At 48.3% G+C, this 15,765-nt stretch overlaps 1 protein-coding gene across 2 annotated transcripts in view; it reads right to left on the bottom strand.

Moving 5' to 3' along the window:
• The window catches only part of GATA2 (GATA binding protein 2), a 31,543-nt gene extending 25,090 nt beyond the window's left edge, over positions 1-6,453 (bottom strand). The window contains exon 1 of one of the 2 annotated variants that reach the window (XM_081932094.1): positions 6,254-6,453. The gene's annotated coding sequence lies outside the window, so the exon portion shown is untranslated. Of the gene's footprint in view, positions 1-1,715; positions 1,886-6,253 lie in introns of those variants that run through there. The other variant, XM_081932093.1, reaches the window with a different exon arrangement.
• Positions 6,454-15,765: the final 9,312 nt, after the last annotated feature.

The following is a 15,765-nucleotide window of genomic DNA, read 5'->3' as shown; positions in this document are numbered from 1 at the left end:
GCTCCCATTCTCCGGGACGGAGCTGCAGGCCGCTTCCCACGGCTGGTTAAACAAACCATTCCGTCCATTTCATTAAACGCGCCTCTCTGGAGAGAACTTGCTTGAACGGGCAGAGGAGTGCGCGGCACGGTAAGCAGCCAGCCGGCTGCCAATTCCCCATCGCTCCCTCAGTCTTGCGCTATCCCCCCCCCCCCGCCCACCCGCCAAAACCCTCCCGTGCTCGGGTCCAAACGGAAAGAGGAGCCGCGGAAAGAAAGGAGAACAGACGGCGTGAAGTTGTAGCTGGTTTCCCTAACACGCAGAGGATGTGGATAATTTATTTTTACAATACGACGCGTGTCTCTGGACTTAAGATCCGGAGGGATGGGTAAGTTTATAGTTCGTTCCTGGTAAACGAAGGGCTCTCCCCTGCCCCCCAATTTATAATTTGTAGAAGGAAAATACCGATATCACAGCCACTCTTAGAAAAATACGAACTTTTTGTTTCTCCTTAATTTTCTATCGTCAAGTTTACGGTTTGGGGTGGGTGGGGAAACCACGTTTCCATTTAATATATGATTAACCTCCCAATTTTGCTGCAACTTGCTCCCCATTCGTTTTTTTTTTCTGCTCTGAGAGGAAACTTTTGTTGGGATTGTTATATTTTCCTCGGACATGGAGTATATTTTTGAGAGATTATCCTCCTCCATCTTTGGGCCGACAAGACACATTCCCAACGATTCAGTTGTGGCTTTTATTCAGCTACAAAGACACCTGTGCCTGAACAGACACAGCAAAGCGCGTTTGTTTATATCCCCTGTCTCTTTCACACACACACACACACACACACACACACACTCCTACATACTTTCCCCTCCCCCAATTTATCCCAGTTTAAGAGACTTTTAAAAAAAAACAATGAACCGGAAAGAGGCTACTGTAGAACCACAAACCAGGCGTGTCATTGGGAAGTCCGATTAAGACGGAGTTGTCTGCGCTATTCATTCTCTAAAACGCGCCCTCCTTCTTAGATGCCCTGTCACCTGCGGCTCCTGTCACTGACACTCGCTTCAAGAGTTCTCTCTCTCTCTCTCTCTCTCCTGGTTTGGGTGTCAAACTTCCCGCCAGCCACACGCCTGAGATTAAGTTCATTCCCTCGCCCGCTCCAGCCGGCCCGGCCCGATCTCCTCTTTAAAAAAAAAAGCCCCCTCGCTTTTCTCTGCAAAAGGAAAACCGAAGGGGGTCTCTCTCTCTCTCTCCCTCCTTCCCCTCCCACCTTTCTTGCAAGTATCAACCCAACTCGGTCAGCCTTCTTGGTGGCCAGAAAGCAAGGACTTCGCTCCGGCTGCCGCGGGAATTCTCCCGCAGAAAAAGAGGACGCCTTCGGAAGCGGCCGCTTTGCTCGGACCCGCTCAATTAGGGCGGGTCTCGGTTGCAAACTTCAAAGGCCAAGAGCTAAGAAAGAACTTGGGCGCACAACCGCGTGCCCTCCCTCCCTGCCTCCCTCCCTCCCTACTTTCTTGCAAACAGCCTTGACAAACTCGCCTCTCGCCCGGAGAAAGTCAGCCGAGAGATGGATCAGGAAGTAACGGGGGAAGGGGAGGGAAAAGAGAAATAACCCCCATGAAGGACCCGACTGGAGGTTTGCAACGGAACGCCAAGCCACCCCAGAGGAAAGGCCTCTGGCAGACCGACTTCTCTTTGGGGCAGAGCAAAAAGGCAGCCTGGATACTCACCGCAAACCGAGGGTGGTCTCCCTCCGGGCGCCCGATCCCCGCGACAACAGGCAGCTGCTCCAATGCCAGCCGCGGGCAGAGGGAAAGGGGTTGGGAGGGGGAGCGGCCGGGAGTAGTGGCAGCCGAGAGAGAGACTGGCTGCCTGGTCTGGAGAGCGGAGGGGAGGGAGGGGGGCCGGCTCAGGCAGCGGCAGCGGCTGCGGCGACCCCTCGCACTGTTCCAACAAACTGGCAGAGGCAGGTACAGAAATAGAATCACGTACAACTAGCGTCAGAAACGCGCGCGCGCGCACACACGCACACACATACACACACACACACTCCACTTCTTCCTCCCCGCTCTTGTCTTCCGGGTTAGCAGTCCAGCAAAGCAGCCTGCCCAGAACTCATTTGCAGCTGCAGCAGCCACGGGGCTTTTGCGCCGCGCTTAATGGCAGTGATGCAATGAGCTGCCCTTCGCCTAGAGAGGATCGCGGTGCCCCCCGGAGGGAGGGCAGTGACACCACAAAATAACCGTGGGGCGAGGGAGGGGGGATTCGGAATCCCCTCCACGTTGCTCTCGTTCCCCTAAATCCATTCCCGTCCCCCGGGACCCCATTTTATTTCATGCAACGAAAACCCCGACGGGTTACTCTCAGAAGCTTATATCTAGGGGGCCACTGCGCCTGGAATCGCAGGCCTGGCTGGAGATCCTAAGCCTGCTTGATTCCAAAGTAAAAGTCCCAGTTGAGCCCATCGGAGTTGTTCCCTAGTAAATGCCCGGTGTGCTGAGGCCTAGAGCTAAGAACTCCTTTGCACTAGTAGTCATTTAGTGGGACGCCGGAAATTTTAGTTTATTCTGTAGCTGCTGATTCTTCGTTGCTTTGTCCATTGAGTAGGACTGAGACCCGGCCAGGGGGAGGCGGCCACATAGGAAGTGTCCAAAGGGAGGGGATCCACTTACCTCACTCACCCCCCACCTCGCCCAGGGGTGTCGCTTGTCCCTTCCAGGGCGGAATGGGGGGGAACGGTGGGGCTGCCCTTTCCAGTCAGGGAGGAAATGTGAAGCCTCCCCCGGGCCCAAGTTCTTGGCTTAAGCTCTCTCCTTCCACAACCAGGCCCTTGGCGTTCCCAAACTTCCTCCTTAGCCCCAAGGCAACCTTCCCCTGGCTCTCCCGTGGCAGCCGAAGGGCTGGCTGTGAAGAACTGGGAAGGGTCGGTTATTGAGGTTGCCGTCCTTCTCTTCTTTTCTTACCCCCCCTCCCGCGACCCCCGCAGTCAAGCCTTGAAATGGTTGCTCACATAGAGAGAGAAAATGCTCCCATCCTCACCAAGCTAGCGGAATGTTGGAGTCCTTCATATATTTAAATGTTCCCGGCTAATAAGGCGAGAGAAAAAAAAAAGGGGGGGGGAATATGAAAGCTCCTTGCCTTCCGCCTTCTCATTCGGTCTTTCCTACCGAGGGAAGAGAATCCTTTGGCGCTCCGCTTCTCTTTGGCTGAGCGTTAAAGTCCTACCTGTTCGCCTTTCTCCCTTGCTTGCTCGCTCTCTTTCAAAGAGCCCTGGCCAAAGACGCACCTGACAGCTTGCAAATACATTTGCGAGGACGCGCAATTTGTCAGCCCCTAAAGTCGCCCGCCCCCTCCTCCCCTTCCTCCTCCTCCCCCCCCCCGTCTCCTTCCAGCCGAGTTCTGACGTGTCTCCGGCTGGCTTTGCAGCGGTTTCTGAATCAAAAGATACATTTGGCTTGTCTGCCCCCCCCCCCCCCGCTTCAGATTTTTAACTCTCGCCGGGGGTAGAATGCCGCCTTGGCTAAATTCGAGCCCACATCCCTCTGGTTTCGGATCCGAAACCAATTATCTCTCGAAGAGATATTAAATTTTAAAGTCCGAATCGTTCTTTTCATGTTAATACTCCCACTACTCTTCGTTTCCACTCGTTTTCTCAGAAGAACCTGAGCTGGACACGGGGAGCAAAGAATCCGATCGGTCTCAAAGAATATCCAGAATATTTTCCTCCGCGAAAGAAATCTTGACATGTTGTAATTTAAACATGCGTCCTTTGTTCAGACAACTACTCTTCGATGTGAATATATGAAATGTTTAAGGCATGGGGGTTTTCTTCCTGTGATTACATCGCGTTGTGTATTGTGCCAATGTGTATATAAAAACTCCAACGAGAGAAGTATAAGACGGTAGTACCATATTTCTCCCCAAAGACTTTTATGCCTGCTAAATCTAAATGTAACGGCCAGCGTTTTATGAATCCAGGTTCAATTAAATAGGGGATGCTGCCACATAGATAAAGTTGAAATAAAACAAAGTGGAGATCAGTTTTATTCCATTTGGACAGCTTCCATTTTTTTAAAAAAAAAGTGTGTATATTTCTGCCTGTTTGAAATGCTTTTATTCTAAGCCTCATATTATTGTTAGTTTTCTAAAAGAAGTGCTTTCTTATTACTATCGTCCAATTACACTTTTTAAACTCATGAAAATAATGTTAAAACTCGTTCTAAAAAGGAACCTGCAATGCTTTTGTAGATAATTGTGTAACAAAGATAGGAAATGGCTAGTTAAGTCTAATCAATATTAGACTTTGGTGGATTTACTGAGACGTTTACTTTTTTATCCTTCAGAATAACCTCTTATTAAACTCTTCTACTTTTTGATTGAAATCGTGCCTGAATGATTTTGGGGGGGGGAGATTTCCCCCCATTCTCGTGTGTCCCCCAACAGAAGATGGTAGACGGTGGGGAAATTTTAAAAAATATTTTAAAAGCTAAGGGGGGGTAGGAGGAAGAGGAGGTGGAGGAAGAGGAGGAGGATTGTAGTAGAAGAAGATGGTAGAAGAAGAGGCTGCAGCTTAGAGTTTGAGAGTTTTAAAACATGCAAAGCTGTGCAAATTTTCTGCACGGGACTGGGACCAAGCAGCCTCTCTGAGCTGGCAGGTGCAGAATGGATACCAGCCGGAGCTCTTCAGAGCTGCGGGGGTTTCCAGGGGAGAAGGAAAACCCTCAAAATCTCCTCGCGTCTTTTTTTAAATGCACAAATCTCAGAACAATAAGAAAGTGTGTCTGTTTGTTGGCCCGGGGATGGGGTGAGATGGGGAGAAAGAGTAAAAAATGGAAGAGTATCGCGGCAGTCTTTTAAACTTTTTCTCTGCCCGGCCTCTTCAGTTCTCTCTTGGCTGTGACCCAATCCCAATAGCAAGCCTCCTGGGAGTGAGGGCGTGTGTGTGTGTTTGTGTGTACACACATAAACATTTGTCCACGAAACTGGAATCCAGGAGAACCTTCTGAAAGAATCGGGCGCTTCCTTATTCGGCGGTTTCCTTTTCTGGTCCCGGCCAAAGACAAGACTGGGACTTATTTGTTACGATCAGATTCCCCATGAAAGATTGTCCTCAAAATGGAAGTGATAAAAGTTTTCTTCTGTCAAGGCCGAAGGTGAAAAGGACGCGGCGGCAAGAGAGAGAGAGAGAGAGAGAAAGAGAGAGAGAGAGAGAGAGAGAGAGAGAGAACGCGCACCTCTCGCCTCGACTCAGAGGAAGGTTCTGCCCACACCTCTGATTGCAAGGCGTTGTCGTCCCATCCTGTAAAGTTTTTTTTAAATCTTTGCGCCTTTAATCGCAGGCACAGACCTGCCAAACTGCTGGCTAGGAACCGACCTCCTTCCTTTTTTTTTTGTCCGCTCGAGATATTTTTATCACCTCAGCCAGCAAAGCAGCTCTGTCCTGTATTTTACTTCCCAACGAACTGTTTTCTATTTATTTAAAAATAATGGGCCTTGGATCCCTTTCGGGTTCTATATCCATGCATATACCCCCTCCCCCAACATGCATAGGTCTGCTCTCAAATGCTCGGACATACATGCAGGGTCATATTCACACGTGGAGCCTAGTCTTCTCCCTCTCTCTCTGTCTCTCTCTGTCTCTCTCTGTGTGTGTCTCTCTGTCTCTGTCTCTCTGTCTCTGTCTCTGTCTCTCTCCTCTTTCTCTTTCTCTCTCCCTCCATCTCTCTCTTTCCCCTTCTCTCTCTCCCTCCCTTCTCTCCCCCCTCCTCTCTCCTCTCTTTCTCTTTCTCTTTCCCTTTTCTCTTTCTCCCCCACCCTCTCTCTCTGCCTGCCCCCAGGCCGCCGATTCTCCAAGGTTTCATTCCAAGGCAAAGCCCAAACCTTCTCGCGAAGTGGTTTAAACAACGGCCACAGCAACAAGAGAGTGAGCAAAACAGGCCAAGCTAAGTCAGGCCAGGCCAGGCCAGGCCAGGGGTTCTCCTGTCCCAACAGCTCTCCAGGTCCTGCCTGGGCAAAAAGGGCTCCTGGTGTGCTTATAGAATCCCAGCAATCTCCTCCTTTGCCCCCGCCAGACATTGTTCCGCAGAGCTTTGAAAAAAAGGCAGCCCTTCGCCGGGCCGAGTCCCCCCGGCCTCGGCCCTTCGGTACCCCTATTTTTCCGAAAGGCCGGTGGGAGGAGGAACAAAGAACTCCGACCGCGTCTGCCAGGTGCGCCTCTAGGTGTGGCCTCTGCAGAAAAAACCCCCGCCGCTCCGCCTCGTCCCCTTACCTTTCCTTCGCGGTTCCCTGCGCAAGAGGTCGCCTCCTTAGTTCCTCTAGAGCCGTTTCTTCCCTTGGGAGAGTCCCGGCTCCCTGCTACCAGGTTCTGCCTTCCTGGGCCAGTAAGACCGGGCTCCGCGGCTGGCACATCTGGATTCGACCGGCGCCGCCGCCCTCTCGCCTCCGTCCTGGAGCTCCTGGTGGGGGGAAAGAAAGGGGGAGCCGCCGGGGGGGAGGGGAGGCAACCAGCGGGCTGCTGAGGGCAGGACGGAGGAGGAGGAGGAGGAGGAAGGGATGCCAGGGCGGGCGAGAAGGGGTGGGTGGGCAAGCCCCTTCAACCTGGCAGCCGAGCTCGGGGGCTCTCGCTTGCTCACACTCTCCCGCGTTCAAGGCTAGTGTGGCGAGCCAGGGGTGTATTTATGTACATAATAAGGCAGCTCGTCCCTTCGCCTTCATTTGCATCATTACAATATCTCTACAAGCCCCTCGCATTGTCTGCGCCTGGCACCTTTTGTTGCCTTTCCTGTCACTGGCGACGCGACTTGACTCTCAGATTTGCCAGGAGCGGGTGGGAGGACAACCGGGCGGGCCTGCGCCCAGTCAAGGCAGCCGAAAGCCGAGCCGCCCGTTTTCCGTGGCGGGGAGGGGAGGGGGGTGGGAAGGCGAGTCCGGGGAGTCCCTCCACTGCATCCTCCAGTTTATCCCTTCCCCCCCTCCTTCGCTCCAGACATTTCTCCTTAATTTCCAATGGTTTCAACGAGGGGGGAGGGAATGACTTCCGCGTCCCGCCCCACGGATTATCTCCTTCTTTGGGGAAGGAGGGGGAAGGAGCCCTCCCCCGAATCCCTTCATCAGCGTGGTCACCTTCTCCCGTGACCTCATTCCATCCCCTTGAACCCCAAGAGGGGGACCCTGACGATGGTGGCACTTCTTCCGCCTTCAGATGGGAAAGATGCGGCGGGGGGGTGGGGGGCGGGTGGGAGAAGAGGGGGCAGTGATAAAGGCAGTCGCCGGCCCGCCCGCCACTGTTGAGTAAAAGGCAGCGGGGGAAATCCTGAAATTCATAAATTCTTGGTCCATTAGGCGAGTCAACCGGAACTAATAGGTTGGGAAATGTTTAGAAATCAAAGACGCTGCCGCTTCACTTTTAAAGCCGGCTAAATCCTTCCTGTGCTCTTAATTTCTCGTGGGGCTATAAAGATATTAGAGTGGGGTTGTAGTTGTTATTATTTGCCGCCTGCTCTTCCTCCACACACACACAAACATTCCTAGATAGGCAGCCCCAATCGAATATTTATTGCATTGTATTGATCTCTTTTTGTGCTGGTCTCACCGTTCCTCCAACAGGCGAAAGCTCACCCCGTGGCAATCTCCACTTTCTTACCCAAACAACCCTGTGGAGGAGGGTAGATGGAGAGCGAGTTGGCCAATTCTCCTCTCCCTTAACCTTGAGGGCCGGGAAGAAGCGGCGCAGTTCCTTAGATGGTTAAGTACCCCGAATCTTTCCTAACTACATTCTCCGTTCTCGGAAGGAAAGTCCCACCATACCTACTCGGTGCTCCCATCATACCTACTGGGAGTGAGGAGTTCACTATCCAAGTCCCATTTTAAGGGTTGTGTATCTGCCCCTCGATGGCAAGGACCGTATAAAAACCAGGGAGCCAAGGGGGAAGGGGGGAAACATCCCAAAATGCATTATATTCATAATAAGGAGTAAGAAAAGTTTGCAGCGGCGGCAACATACAGGAGGAAGGCGGAGAAGGAGAAGGCGGCGGGGGGTGGGTGGGATTTTGACGGAGAAGAACAATACAGTAGGTGGGTTATAAAATTAAAAAGAAAAGAAAGAAATTAAAAAAGGCAGAAAGCAATAGCGGTGGTGGAGGGAAGAAATCTCCTATTTTGCTGGCATTTCTGTCCGCCTTTGTGATGTACTCCAGAGGGGAAAGGGTCCCTTGATAGGCTACAGATAATGCTTATCAGGCCGAAACAGCCCCGAGCCTAAGAAACTGGTGTCATTACCGACCTCGCTTCTCGCAGATGAGATACGCATCCAGATTTATCCAAGTTCTGTTTTAAAGCCCTCCGTTTGAGATTTCAGGTACTGGAATCTTAATGTGGAGGCCAGAATATTTCCTCAGAGGGGAGGGGAAAAAAATTAAATAAATCCTGAAATTATTTGCAAAGCTGAGACAGGGAGTCGAAGGGGGATTTTCTTCACCCAAGGCGGGGCTTGAACCCGCGGGACCTGCGAGAGGAACCTTTGGCGACCGTGGGAGTTCGGGATATGTACGCGCCCCCTCTTTTCCTTCTCTCTATAGACACATGCTCGGGCACAAATAATCAACGTAGCCTTCATCACCACCGTCGTTACCCTCACCATGATTTGTGTTTCCGGAAGGATGGCAGGGCCTCGAGGAAAGACCCTTCCATAATCACCCAACTTTCCTTCTCCACTTTCCTCACTCTTCCCCATCCCCCCATCCCCCACCCTCACCCAAATCTCCGGTATGCGCTCTGGTTCTTTCTTTTCTTTTCTTCTCTTCTCTTCTCTTCTCTTCTCTTCTCTTCTCTCTCTCTCTCTCTCTCTCTCTCTCTATTTCTTTCTTTCGTTCTTTCTTTCTGCTCTTCTCTGTTACCCTGGCTGGATTTCAACTAAAGACGTCGGGATTAAATTCAGAAAACAAAACAGAACAGAACAGAACAGAACAAAACAAACAAACCGAGGCAGAGAATAGAGAGAACAGAAAACGCTCCTTTGTAGCCGTTTCTTTTTCGCGGGGGAAACAATCGCCTTCCACATTCTGGGAGAAAAAAATATGATGCACATGGAATGCCTTAAGAATTTTTCCTCCCCTGTCTCTCTGTTTCTTCTTGTGCTATTTTAAAGACAGTCTAATCTTTTCAGCCCTGCTTTGTTTCCGTTTAAATAAGGATTTGGGGATATATATATATGGGTTTGTATGTGCGCGCGCGTATGTATGTATGTATGTATGTATGTGTATGTATGTGTGTGTGTGTATATATATATACATACATACACACACACACACACACACACACACACACGCAGGCACGTATTAATATATAGAAAAAGGCTCCCCGAAGCCTGGCGAATCTGTGCTCAGCAGCTCCCGAGGTTCTCCCCCCGATTATTACTCTCCAGGAGTAATTTTTCATCTCTGCTAGCTAATCTTTGTTCCCGGTGAAGATAATGAATAGTCCAATCCTTATCTCCAGGGCTCCTGGAGGCTGCAGGAGAATGGGGTTGAGCAGGGTTGGAAATTGGTTCCAAAGTGCTGCTGAATAAATGCTGCTTCTTATCTCTCGCCTCCAGATTATCGGGACCCTTTCAAAAGTCGCACGACAAATACAGCCGCCGCATCTAATGCATCATTTACCAGAGCAGATCCTGGCGCGTTTGATCGGCAGATAGGCGGGAGGGCATGCACGAGGAGAGAAGAAATAATAATAATAATACAGCAGCAGCAATAATAGTAATAATAATAATAATAATAATAATAATAATAATAATAATAATAATAATAATAATAATAATAATAATAATAACCATCATCATAATCATCATCATAATAATGATAACAACAACAAACAATAACGGCAACAGCATTAATAGGAGGAGGAGGAGGATATCATCTTTCTGGTGGGCTTCCTTGCTTTTATTAATAGCGGTCGTGCGCACCGCCCTTTCCATGGGTAGCCAAATCTCAGGGGATCCCGACTCTTTTTTGGGGGGGGGTTTGTTTCAACAAGCGAGCGGAGCCTCCTGAGAAACTTCTCCATCTCTATCTCACCCCCCCCCGCCCCAACGAAGTTAGGCGCTGGTTAGGATGGGGGGGGGGGTTCCTAGCTAAAAACAGGGAGCCTCGAAGGGGTCCCGAGGAAAGGGAAGAACCAGATGTCGGGTGACTGCTCGCCCGTCTGCCCCACCGAAAATCTCTCGGGGTAGGTGGTTGGATGGGAAGGAGTTCTTAGGAGACCCCCGGAAGGCCCGGGGCGGGGATGGATGGCCTGGGCAGGGAAGAGACTGTTTGCAGGGGCGAAGCCCCGAGGGAGAAAATGAAGAGGAGGAGGAAGACTCGCAGAGATTCTTCGTTTTCGGGAAAGGAACGCCGGGCTGTAGGTTGACCTCAGGGGCGTTTGCCTTAGTTCCATGGGGAGGAAGAGAGGGTTCCTCCTCGCAGAGATTTGGGCGAAAGACTCGACTAAGTTTCTGATGCTGTCGCCATTGTTTTATCTGTGGCAGCGAGACTCCGGAGTTTTCTGCTGTTTCTTCCCACCTTGGCCAACCTGAGCATCAAGTCAATCTGGCAGAGCAGCCCCAAGTCTTTGAAGAGTAACTAAGAGGAGTAAAGGCCTGGGGACAACAACATAGGAAGAACGGTTGCAGGATTTGAGCTTGGCTAGTCTAGAGAAAAGAAGGAGTAAGGGGAGACATGATAGCAGCATTCCAGTATTTGAGGGGCTGACACAAAGAAGGGGGGGGTCAAATTATTTTCCAAAGTACCAGAAGGCAAGACAAGAAACAACGGATGGAAACTAATCAAGGAGAGAAGCAACCTGGGATTAAGGAGAAACTTCCTAACAGTTAGGGCAATTAACTAGTGGAAGAGCTTGCTTTCAGAAGTTGTGGGTGCTTCATCACTGGGGTGTTTTTTTTTTAAAGAAGAGACTGGGCAGCTACTTGCCTTAAATGATATATAGGGTCCCTGCTTGGGCAAGGGGTTGGGCTAGAAGACCTCCAAGGTCCCTTCCAACTCTAGCCTGATTGATTGATTGGGCGAGGAATCCAAATTCAAAATTGCCCTTTTCTCCAGATTCAGGTGCTTGGTGGGAAAAATTCCCACTGGGTAGTTCAGGAAAGATCTGGCCATCTCCTGGACCACAAATCACACAACCTCAGCTTAGAGAAGGTTGAGAAGCAAGATTGCACCAATGTCCTACTTTTCCTTCCTGTTCAACTACATAAGTTGCTTTTTTTTAAAGGAGGATTAGTACCTTCTCTTTACCAATGGAGTTAGGAAGAGAGAGCCCCACCTTCCACTCACTCACCCCCTTGGGGTTTCCAAACCTTTCTTAAGGCAATGCATTCACAAAAACTTCAAATCTCTTTGTCATCTCCCCCCCCCCCCCAGTTTCTTTCCTCATCTCCCCAGTCCTGGGAAGTGAAGACCTGTCCAGCCCCTTCTCAAGCCTGCCACGCTGGATGAAAGCTCTTTAATTTGCCTCCTTCTCTCCACCAGAGTTCAATGGACTCCTGGATAGATACTATCGATAGATACTATTGACCTGTGTCCTGGTGGGAGAGATGTCTTAAATGTATGGCTTATGTGACCTCCTCTTTAGCAAACAATCCTTCATGCCTCCTCAATTCTTGTGCTGGAACAGAGACTCTTAACTTCAGAAATCAAGAATACTCGTGTTTCTTGTTGGCCTTGGCACTCAGATGACCTCAGGGGAAAGGGGAAGATGGAGGGGGGGGCTGCTGATTTTTGGAGAAGGAAATCTGCCCTGTCTAGCTCCAGAACAGGCCTTTCCAGCTTGATAACCTTGATCGGTACTTTCCAAGCGAAGACACGAAAAGAGATGTGAAAGAATAGAATAGAATGACAGAGTTGGAAGGAACCTTGGAGGTCTTCTAGTCCAACCCCCTGCCTAGGCAGGAAACCCTATACCATTTCAGACAAATGGCTATCCAGCATCTTCTTAAAGACTTCCAGTGTTGGGGCATTCACAACTTCTGGAGGCAAGCTGTCCCACTGATTAATTGTTCTAACTGTTAGGAAATTTCTCCTCAGTTCTATGTTGCTTCTCTCCTGGATTAGTTTCCACCCATTGCTTCTTGTTCTACCCTCAAGTGCTTTGGAGAATAGTTGGACTCCCTCTTGTCTGTGGAAGCCCCCGAGAGAGAAGGGACTCTAAGGAGCACCCCGGAATCTTAGTTCCACAAAGATCTGCCCTCCAGAAGTTCCCCTCTGGATTCAGAACAGAGTTCATAGCACAGACACACACACACACACACACACACACACACGGCTTGAATAAACCTTCCACAACTTTAGGGCAAGGAAAAGAAGGGGTGTAAGTTACATCATAGATCCTGCCCTGAAAAGCAAAACAGTGAAAATAATATCATCATCATCTTGCTATTGTAATGGAACATTCTGTGTTTCTTTATTTAATCCAGTTAGAAGAAACTGTAACCACTGGGGGGAAACCAGAGCAAAAAGGGGCAAAGGTGGGGGGGGGGGGTTGGTTAAATAAAAGCCCCCACTTTGGCTCCTAATAAAAGAGTTTTTGCAAATGTTCAACTTGTACATTTTTTTACAGCTACATTCACAGTTGTTCCCTCTAAAAATGGACCTGTGTTCGTTTATTAATAACCTAAACATTACATATTAAAGACCTATGAGTGACACAGGATGACAAAAAGCTGTATTTTTCCAATATACACAAGCACACATTTAATAACCTCCTATTGCATCTCAGCTAGGCCTTCTCCCTGATGGTTCCCATGGCAACGGAGATAAAAAAGCAGCCATTTTCCATATCTCTATGAAAGTCTATTATATTGCAGGATTAGTTCATCTTCTGCTAAGGTCAAACACAAAGTCATACAACCTGAAATATTTAGAATCCATGTACATTCTTTTTTTTTGTAATGCCCTTTCATTTTCCACACAAGAGTAGGTTCTCCTGAGGTTTTACTCCACAGAAAATGCAAAGCAAAGCATTAAAAAATCATGATTAGCAGCTGATGAAAAGTTCATCTTAAATAAAACTATTGTTACATAGGTGGTGTGTTACCCATTTATCTCTATCAACAGCAATGATTTCCACTGATATTGAACATGTAATTGGCTTTGGTCTGATTTGCAAGTGGGGAGCGCCACCTACCGGTCCCCTTTGGAGTGATAGTGACAGTTTGCTAACCAGGAATTCATTGGATCATATTTTATTATTATTATTTTCATTTTTAAAAGGGTTGTAGCTTTATTATGGAGTAAAGGTTAAGACTTTCACAATTTGATCTTGATTTATGGGAAGTTCCATTTTGATCTTACTTTTGTTGGTTTGTTTTGGGGTTTTTTGTTTTGTTTTTGGCAGCAAAACAGAAGCAGCTTGACGCTGCTCTCTTTGAGGGATGTTTCTTCAACTTCTGCTTGTAGTCCACTCTGATGGGATTTCCTAGTGGTCTCCCATCCGCAATCTAATTATGTCCCACACTGCTTAGTTTTTCTCAGAATCAGTCAAGATCGGCTAGGAAATGCCAACTTAATATATAGCAAGGCATTTTGCATATACTTAGAAGTTTTTGTTACATTCAGGTTTCAGAACTGCAAATAATGCAAAACACCCAAATCAAACATTAATAGGTTACAACCATTGATAACCATACAGAATGGCTGCTAAGAACTAGAACGGCAGAATATAAATGTTTATACAAAGAAACAAAGTATTTCCATCACCAAGACATGCTATCTCCTTATCCAAGTTATTGGCAGGTGACTCTACAATATCTCCTTTCCTGTGATTCGAAAGACCCCGTTGGGGGGGGGGGAGGATTGGATAATAACCTGATCCTGATTTGACTCTTTAGAAAGCACATGCTGAGTTATACTAGACCCGTGATGGCGAACCTATGATACCCAAAGTCCTCTCTGCGGGCACACAAGCCATTGCCCAGGCTCAGTTCCACCGTGCATGCACGCAGGCCTCCCGCTGGCTAGCTGGTCTTCAAGTCCCTGCTGCATATGCCTGGGAAGCAGGGCGCATGCTGGAGATGCGTGCACATGTGCAGGGGAAGGGGGGGTCACATGTTCATGCACAGGGGTGGGGGAGTGCAGGGTTCATGCACACATGTGCAGGGGGCAGGGAAAGCACGGGAGTTGTGCATGCATGCCGGGGGGTGAGGCGCACATGGCGGGGTCGTTCAGGCATCCGCGGGGGGGGGGGCATGCCACGACAAAAAGGTTAGCCATCACTGCCCTATATCAAACTGGCTTTCTAATGAATTGGGTGTGCTCTAATCCTTTCTTCTGTTGGGCAGGTCCTCTCGGTTCTCTTTGCACAGGTCAAGTATCAGCCAGGGAAGGTTAAAGACGAACAGCATCAGCTCCCTACAGCCTCTATTCTGAGCAAATTAGCAGGCTTTCCTTCCATACTATCAAGAAAAAAAACATGATGAGTCCTGTCATGGGATGTCCTCTTCCACCCTTTGGGCTGCTGTCCCTGTCTCTCCTCCTGTGAGGTTCTAGGAAGAAGACAGTTCTCTGTACAACTGGACCACATTCATGTGCAGCTGGTCCCAGTTGTTATGTCCTGAAGCTGTAAAACGTAAGATCTACTTGACCCTCCTGCAAGAAGGGAGAACTCATGAGATCAGCCAAATACATTGGTGCTGGATTATTTAGCCTTCTGGGTTCAAATCCACTGTGTGGAAATGCTCTTGACAGATAATTGACAGCTGGCATGTTTTTGAAAGCATTTTCCATTCTAAAATGCAGCATCCCATCAATGTCATCTCTATAATGGCCACTTCCGATGCCTCAGCTAGAAACACAAAATAACTGTGGAATCGTATGTTTCCTTGTGCACTAGATCCCTGAATTCATCACCCAGTGCCTGTCGTGTTTTTCTTTGATTGAATTTTATGATTTCTTCACGTTGCAGGGAAACTATTCCAGAATGTCCTTTTGCAATCGATTAGAAATTAACACAGCTCCATTCCAGCTAGCCAGCCTGATCCTTGCATGGTCTCACATCAGAAGCTACTGAGCCAAAAGAAAATATATGTGTTTATAGCTTCAGCAGGGATGATTACAGCAAGCTTCCTGTTCTACCACAATTAAACAAACGGTGGCTTACAACAATACGTAAACTCCAGCCAATCCTTTCTACTGACTTCTGTAGCTCACACACATTTCCGAGACTGGCTCAGTCTATTTTGTTCCTATGTGGCCTTCATACAAATCTACACTTAAAGGTTAGACCTCTTACAATGAATGAAAGGTTTTGAAAGAACAACATTATAGCTCTCCTCAAAACTTTGGATGCGAAGAGGCCAATACTCTAGCAAAAACCTTCCCTAAGCAATACAAGGATGTGGAGATTATTATTTTTTTACCTCTGACATTAATAGTCTATCAAAGAAAGAGAGCTTAGAAACATAGATGTATAGATATAATTGGGAATGTGTAAAAATGTATTTGAATAACAAATGGTTATGTTAGCACTGTCAACAAGGGCTGTAATTTATACAAAATTATTTTTAAAGGTATTTGTATTTTAACATTTCAAATTTTTAATAAAGGTTAAAAAAATTAAAAAGAAAGAGAGAAAAACTGCAGTAGAAGACATGGATGTGGATATGCAGGTAGATAGCCATTTTATTCCTACTCCTATTTATTCCCGCCATCATTGTCACTCCCCAGAATTTCAGCCTCGACTTGATTGGGTAAGTCCCCAGCATAGTCATCCTTAGGCTAACCCTGAGCATTTCTC

Source organism: Natrix helvetica (assembly GCF_964273705.1).
Source record: "Natrix helvetica genome assembly, chromosome: 1".
In the NCBI taxonomy this organism is placed as follows: Eukaryota; Metazoa; Chordata; class Lepidosauria; order Squamata; family Natricidae; genus Natrix; species Natrix helvetica.
This window is presented reverse-complemented; position numbering and strand designations above follow the sequence as displayed.